Raw genomic sequence first — 8,542 nt, forward strand, 5'->3', positions numbered from 1 at the left:
CTATACATCCTAAAATTATGAAAAAAAATACCCAGACGATCTACAACACTTGTAGAACCCAGATCAACATTCAAAATTATTCTGAGAAACGATTTCTCATCAGACAAAATTAATCCATAATATAACTTGTAAAAATCATAATTAATTCATACAAGCACATAAAATTCTGAAATTTTTACCACAGATCTATATGCATACAACCTATGCTCTGATGCCATTGTTGGATTTTAAACGCAGCGGGGTCATGGCAAAACACTTTTTACACATACAAAATCCAAATAAAAGCATATAAATCGTGAATAAAAATTCGAGGGATCGAATCTAACCTTTTAAAATAATTCGGAGACAACGATCAGAGATCCTTAGCAGTTGCTCCTCAAGTGTGAAGCACTCCACCGGTATCCACCAAGAAAACGATGTTAAGGAGGAGGAAATAGGTGGAGAGAATTGGGTTTTCCAAACTTTTTGGGTTTTCGGGTTCGATGTGGGTTGGAATAAAATAGGGTCTATAATAGTGTATTTATAGGCAAAATTTTCAGCTGAAATTTTCCCATAAATATTATTATTATTATCCCTTTTATTATTCTCATTAATAATTAAAACACCTTTTAATCATTAATCCTTTTTCTAAACACTTTAGAAATAATTCTCTCTCTTGATTTAATTTCCAAAAATTAAATCCTTTAATTAATAATATTAAGAACTTTTCTTAATTAATTTATAATCAATTAAATCTCATTTAATCAATTATTAAATTTGCCAATTAATTATTTATTTCACAAATAAATAATTATTTAGCCATTATTAATTAATTCCTCCACCCTTAAATCATTCTCTTTTTATGGTGTGACCCTGTAGGTTCAATATTAAGCCGGTAGTAGAAATAAATAATAATAAAACTATTTTATCATTATTTATATAAATTCTCTAATTTATTAAATATGATTAATTAATTAATCACATTTATTCTACATCGTGAGTGATGCTTCTCAACATATCGCGACTATCCGGATAATATGAATTCACTGCTTAGAATACCAAGAACCTGTCAGTGAATAGTTACCGTACAATAAACTCCTTCTACCCTACAATGTCCCGATTAAATACAAGGCATGGATCTCGTGTCAAGCCTATCTAATTCAATCACTTGCTTACCATTTACTATACGTAGTTCTAAGCAAATTAGAAACTCCTTTCTAATTTCATTCACTCTGGCCAGAGATTCCTGAACTAGCATAAGTGGATCAGCCTTGAACATTCGCTTCCTTCACTGGAAGGGGTAGATCCTTTATTGATCATACACTATCTTCGTGTACAAATTCCTATACCCAGAAGAGCCCTAATAATTGTCCCTGGAGACTAAGAACTAAACCAAAGCATAGTTTAGTGTACACAAGATGACTATGATGACCTCAAGTCTAGGGATACTTGTACAACTATCACTATGTGAACAACTGCTGACACGTGAGTGAACTCCATCAGTTGTTCAGCTGTGCGAGTCATGTTCAGTGTACTTATTCCATAATAAGCACCTACATACTAGCTATAGTGTCACCACACATATGTCTATGAGAACAGACATCCTTCATAATGAAGCAAGCATAGTATATACCGATCTTTGCAAATTATTAATTACCAGTTAGTAATCCTATGACCAGGAACTATTTAAGTTTAGAGTTATCATCTTTTTAGGTCTCACTATTATGATCTCATCATAATCCATAAAAAGCTTTACTCTAAACTATGGTATATCTTATTTAAACACTTAAATAGATAAAGCCCGTAATAAAAACAAAACAAGTCTTTATTAATATCAATGAAATCAAAACAGATTACATAAAAGTTATTCCTAAATCCTAATACACGATTGGACTTAGGACATATTCCTTTCAAAACTTATCCAGATACTTCTTGAATACTCGATTCATCAAATCCATAAACGCTGCAGGTGCATTTGTCAATCCAAAAGCCATCACAAGAAATTCGTAATGTCCGTACCTCGTTCTGAACGCTGTCTTAGGAATATCTTCGACCTTGATCTTTAACTGATGATAGCCTGATCGTAAGTCGATTTTCGAAAACCATGCTGCTCCTTTTAGTTGATCAAATAAATCATCGATGCGAGGTAAAGGATATTTATTCTTGATAGTTAACTTGTTCAGCTCACGATAATCAATACACAGTCGCATACTACCATCCTTCTTTTTCACAAACAATACTGGTGCACCCCATGGCGATACACTTGGCCTTATGATTCCTTTGTCGAGAAGTTCTTGCAACTGTTTTGCTAATTCTTTCATTTCAACAGGTGCCATTCGATATGGAGCTTTCGAAATTGGTTCAGTCCCTGGCGTCAAGTCAATAGTGAACTCAATTTCTCGATCTGGTGGAAGTCCTGGTAGTTCGTCTGGAAAAACATCAAGAAACTCACAAACTACAGGAATATCTTCAATCTTCAGATTTCCCTTATCAGCATCCCGTACATAGGCTAAGTAAGCTTGACATCCTTGGCGTAGTAATCTTCTCGTCTGCATTATTGATAGAAATTTCTGCTTTTATTTCTCACCTTTAAATATTACCGTTTAATTTTTTTCAGTTTGCAATTTCACTCTCTTATTCGCACAATCAATCTGAGCATTATTACTAGATAGCCAATCCATTCCTAGAATAACATCAAACTCCCCTAACCTAAAAGGTATCAAATCAACTGAAAAATGACATCTCCCTATCTCAATATCACAACTCGGGCATACTCTATCTATTGCAACCTGATCATCATTTGCTAATTTTATGACTAACACTTCATCTAACCACTGGATCTCACAATCTATCTTAGAGATAAAATCTTCAGAAATAAAAGATCTAGTAGCTCCTGAATCAATCAATACTAAAGCATTTACGGAATTTACAGGGAGTGTACCTGCAACCACATTCGGACTCTGTACCGCTTCCTTCATTGACATATTGAAAGTCCTTGCTCTGGGCTGATTTTGTTGTGGTAGTGGAGGTGGAGGTAATGCTAAAACTCTTGGAATACTAGCGGCCATTGCAATTTCTCTGCAGTCTCTGGCGATATGTCCTTTTCTCCCACATTGGAAACAAGTAACTTCTGCTTTTCCCATTGGACATTCTCCAGAATAGTGTCCCCTTTGCTTGCACTTAAAACACGTGACATTTGGCTTGTTGCAAATCCCCGTATGCTTTTTACCACACGTTCTGCAATCAGGTATAGGCGGTCGAATAAGCCTTTGCTGAGTTGGGGCAGGAAGTCGATTACCCATCCTCTGGTTGTTTTGTTCCGGCCTCCTAAAATTTACTTTTCCTCGAGCTTGAAATCCCGGCCTTTTGTTGAAACGATTCTGAAAATTTCTTGGTCCTTTCTCTTTTTGAGCTGCTTCGCTTTCACCTTCAATAATCATAGCCTTCTGAACAACAGCCGTATAAGTTGTCAGTTCAAACACAGCTACCCTGCTACGAATCCATGGTTTCAGTCCTTGCTGGAATCTCTTGGCTCGCTTCTCGTCCGTATCCACTTGCTCTGGAACAAATCTTGCCAATTCAGTGAACTTGGTCTCATAATCCGCAACCGATAAGTTGTCTTGCTTCAGCTCCAGGAATTTGATCTCCATCTGGTTCTTCATAAAACGAGGAAAATATTTTTCCAAGAAAAGATCAGTGAATCTATCCCAGGTCACCACACCTTCTTCTTCCAAAGCTTTCTTCGATTCCCACTAGTAATTAGCTTCACCTTTCAGAAAGTAGCTAGCGAAATCCGTCTTCTGTTCTTCCTCAACCTTTACCAACGAAAAAGCCTTTTCCATCTCTTTCAGCCAAGCTCTCGCTTTTGTAGGATCCATGGAACCCATAAATTCCGGAGGCTTCACTGACTGAAATTGCTTGAAAGTGACCGTAGGTGCTGCTGGTGGTACTTGATGTCCTGGATGAGCGGCTTGTTGTAACATCTGTTGCTGGAACTGCTGTTGTTGCTGCTGCATTTGTTGTTGCATCATCAACATCTGTTGTTGCATGAGATTAAACATCTGATCCATCTGGTTATTATTGTTTTGGCCCTCAGTGTTTCCATTTGATGAGTCGGGTTGTGCTCTTCTTTTAGGTGCCATCTTTCTGGTAAATAAACAATGGGCCTTCTTTAATAACAGTATATTAAACATATATTAAAACAGTCGATTTGGGAAAATAAAACAGCTTATTAAATAACTGAATAGATGAAACAGTATGATGTGAATTTTTTTTTTTATGTTCTAAAATCTTTTTGAAAACATAAAGGTACAACATGATTGTAAATAAAACAACATTTGTAATTATGCAATGGTAATGAAATAAATGTAATTGCTTAAATAAATAAAAATAAAATAAAGAAAATGTGCAAAAGATTATCTCATATATATATATAGGTAGAACACCAGCTACAGGTGTGAGTGCTTGATACAAAAACCTATGATATATCAGTCGTACTGCTACAACTATCAGTCAAAGTCAGTAGCTACACTCATACAAACCAGTCATACAATACTATGCTGCCTCTATCTATAAAATGTACATGATACCACACGCATCGATCTGCTAGTCTCAAAATCCTGGTGGCACATGGCTCAACTCCTCCTGCAATGCCTTTAGCACTGCCTCAGTAAGTCCCAATGCTCTGCGATATGCTGTCTCCGCACTAAGATCCTGCTGTCTCAAATCCATAAGCTGCTGAGAACTAATCCGGTGAATCTGATGTAGCCTCTCTCTCAATATATAATCTGGTCGTAATGCTCTGACAGGACCATCTGCCTGCGTCTCATACAATCCAAGGATCTCTCTACACTGGTTCTGCCATCTAATCCTCTCCTCCCTCTCCACCTGAAAGCGCTGGTAAGTCACTGTATGATGCTCACGAAGATCAGTGCTGGAACCTCGAGAAGGTAATGGTCCATCTACCATGATCTCATCCATAACCTCTGGCTGAGGAAACTGATAAACTCCCGGAACAGGTGCATAAATGGCTAATGGGGTAGGGAATAAGACAGGCTGCTCCATAGGTGCATACACTGACGGCTCTGCCTCTGGCTCCATCTGTGGCATCTCTGGAATCTCGACTGGTGACATAGGAATCTGAGGCTCTAAATCCTCCCACTGCGGAAGATCAACCATGTCAAGAATATCGAACATTGGAAACTCTAAAGGTGAAAAATCTGGTATCTCTGGCTCAAAATATGGAAAATAATCTGCAAAACCTGGTACCTCTGGGGGAAGTGGTATCTCTGGTGTTGGCTCAGGTGGAAATGGTGGAGGTAGTGGCAATGGAGGTAAGATCTGCTCTGACACTGGGGCTAATACCGGTGCATCTACTGGATCTGTCTCGGTCCTCTCCGTAGACGATGATAAAGAAGCCATCTACTATACATAAAAATAATAACACAAAAACAATCAAATCACAATTCCTAAAACTCATAACTTCTAATCACATAAACAAACAATCCTAACACTCTTACTTCTATCCTATCTCATTTTTCTATCTTATCTTAGCCCTAACGTTCTTGTTTTCAAAGGTCAAACCTAAGCTCTAATGCCAACTATAACACCCTCCAAATCCGGGGTATATATTTGGGGCATTATTAACAACAATTACCAACTAAACCTGCACAAGCGGAATATAAATATAATAATTACCCCGAACTATCATTACTCAGGATCTTTTAAGGTCTGAGTTGAAAACAAGAACCACATACTACACTTTGTTACAAACCCAACTAAATAAAACCTGTCTCAAGAACTCTCTTTGTTACAAAACTTTATTCTATCTACAATCTCATTACACAACTTTTATTCAAACTATACAAGACTTTTATTCAACCCAACATTACTACTTATCCTGCTACACCTGATCTGGCAATTCAAAGCTCTCTTCGGGAATAGGAAGGAATACTCTTGGTATAAGAGGGTCCCGCTGCTTGACTCGCTTCTTGACTATGCGGGTCCTGATGGGTTTCATTCTCTACCTTAACTGTAAAACAATAGGAATAATAATAAAAAGGGATGAGCCAAAATTGCTCAACAAGCCTGCAATAATATATATAGTATAAAGAAAGAGAGATAAGTGAACCAACAAGCTGCTAGTTGGATCAACCATCTGAATCTGTATAGGATAGTAATTTGCCAATGCTGGCGAGTACCAAATGAACAGGACTGGAAATAAGAACCAACATATGCACTATAACCTGCTGATCAGTCAGAATATAATGCGGATCTATACCCAACTACATAGACCCAACCAACATAAGGAGTACTCAGGCAACTATGGCCTATTAAATAATGGTCTGGGTAAAACCCAGCCCGTATAGTAACCATCCAGTCCAAGGCTTAGCATCCGGAACAATCGGAATGCTATTGATATATCCCAACACCAGGATATACCAGAGTATATGTAACAAGGGTAAAAAGGATTGAAATATGAACAAGGAAATCAATAAATTGGGTAAATCAAGAATTGAAATGAAATTGGAAACAAGCAATAATAAATGGGTAACAGTGTATATGAACAATGATTATCAAAGAGAATTGATACGATAGAAAAGAAATATAAATCACTATTCTGAATTTAGAATAGGGGAAAAACTTGCCTTGCGCGTACTTAACCTGGTTTAACTCACCGCCTTCTGACCCTAGCTTGCTCTGCCTTGCTAACACTGAACAAATCATGGAAAGATAGGCGTTTAGATAACTTACTATATACGTGTATCTTGAATTGATAACACGCAACCTTATCGGTCTAGCCATGCGTTTCTATCTGACTCGCATATATACACATACATTTATATAGCACATCTATTCACATAATCACGTAAAGCACGTAGCACATAAAGCACATAATCAATTTCTAGACTTATAATTATTTTTAGAATCAATTCTGGACTCATATATGCATTACTAGTCTTATATGATTTTATTATAATTTTTCAGGATTTATTCGGCTCAATTATATTCCTACTAGGACCTACGAACTATCAATTATCACCAAACCATTCTCTTTTCGGAAGAAATTATAACTTACAACTATTTTTATTGGATTCGTCTCATTTTTCTGAGTCTAGGGGTCTTCGTTTCGCTCAAATCGGACTAACGGTTGAATTATTATGAATTAAACAAGATTTAATTAATTAATAATTAATTATAAATAATTAATTATAATTAAACAATCCTTAATTATATTTTTAAATAATTAATTAATAATTATTATATTTTAAAATAATTAATCCCTAATTATTAGGAATTATTATTATTTATTACAAATTATTATTACTTATTTGATCAGATCGATTATTTACAAATAATAAATCAATTTAATTAACCGATACGCTATTTATCGAATAACTACGAATTACTCGAATTATAAACCAACTTAACGATTAATCACTCGTATAACTACGAGCTACTCGCAATTCCCACATAATTATCGAACTATTCTATTATTATTGCTACTCGTACGATTCGCTAAACAGATAATTACCGATAACTAGCTATACGATACGAATAATTACCACAATATTATTCGAATAACTAACGCTCGAATAATAATTCTAATTATCGAATCATTATTCGCATTATTAACTAATTATTAGATTATTAATCATATTACTTAATTATTTCTAATCTTTATTTATTAATTAATTACCTAATTATTAATTAATTACCCAACTATTAATTAATTAGATAATTAATAAATAATTAGATAAATAATTAAATAATTAATGAAATAAATAAATTCGAATTTATAATTTAATAAAATAATTCAGAAATTATTAATACTATTTTTCAGAATTAAAAACTAATTTTTAATTAATTTTTAGAATTATTAAAACTGATTTTTAATTATTAAATATAAATATATAAATAATTTAATCAGAAACACAAAAACAGGAACAGGGGTTGGACTTTTAGGATCAAACCCGGGTCGAAACCGGGTTGCAAACCAGGTCGTCCCCAACCCAATCGGGTCGGGAAGAACACCGCCCTGCACCCAGAATCCGACACCGGCGGAAATTTCCGGCGAACCAAACGAAGGGCAACCAACACGATTCCAGGCTCGTTCGGCTGCGTTTTTGTTTGATAATCAAGCCCAACATCTCCCCTCGTCCACCTCCTTCGTTTCGACGTCCCGACGCCGCAACCACAAGAACAGTCGCCATCGACGGCGGTTCTCCGGTAATACCAAAAACAACACCAACAGACTCAAACCCGGTGTCAATCGATTCCATAATCGACGATCTAAACGCTCGTGGTAACGAAATCATCAAACAACAATCATAAAAATCAAACCCGAATTCAAGAATTAAACCCGAAAATACAAATCAAAAATCAAGAAATCAAACAACAAAAAAGGTTACATAATCATAAACTACGAATCACCAGCTTCAATTTGACTACTTATATGAACGATTTGGACTCCGGAATCACCTTCAAATTCGCGATTGATTCTGCTGCTGTTCTTTACAAAACCCTAACCCTAATTCCCTTTTTTGATTTTCTTTTTATTTTC

Source organism: Apium graveolens, chromosome 7 (assembly GCF_009905375.1).
Source record: "Apium graveolens cultivar Ventura chromosome 7, ASM990537v1, whole genome shotgun sequence".
Classification (NCBI taxonomy): domain Eukaryota; kingdom Viridiplantae; phylum Streptophyta; class Magnoliopsida; order Apiales; family Apiaceae; genus Apium; species Apium graveolens.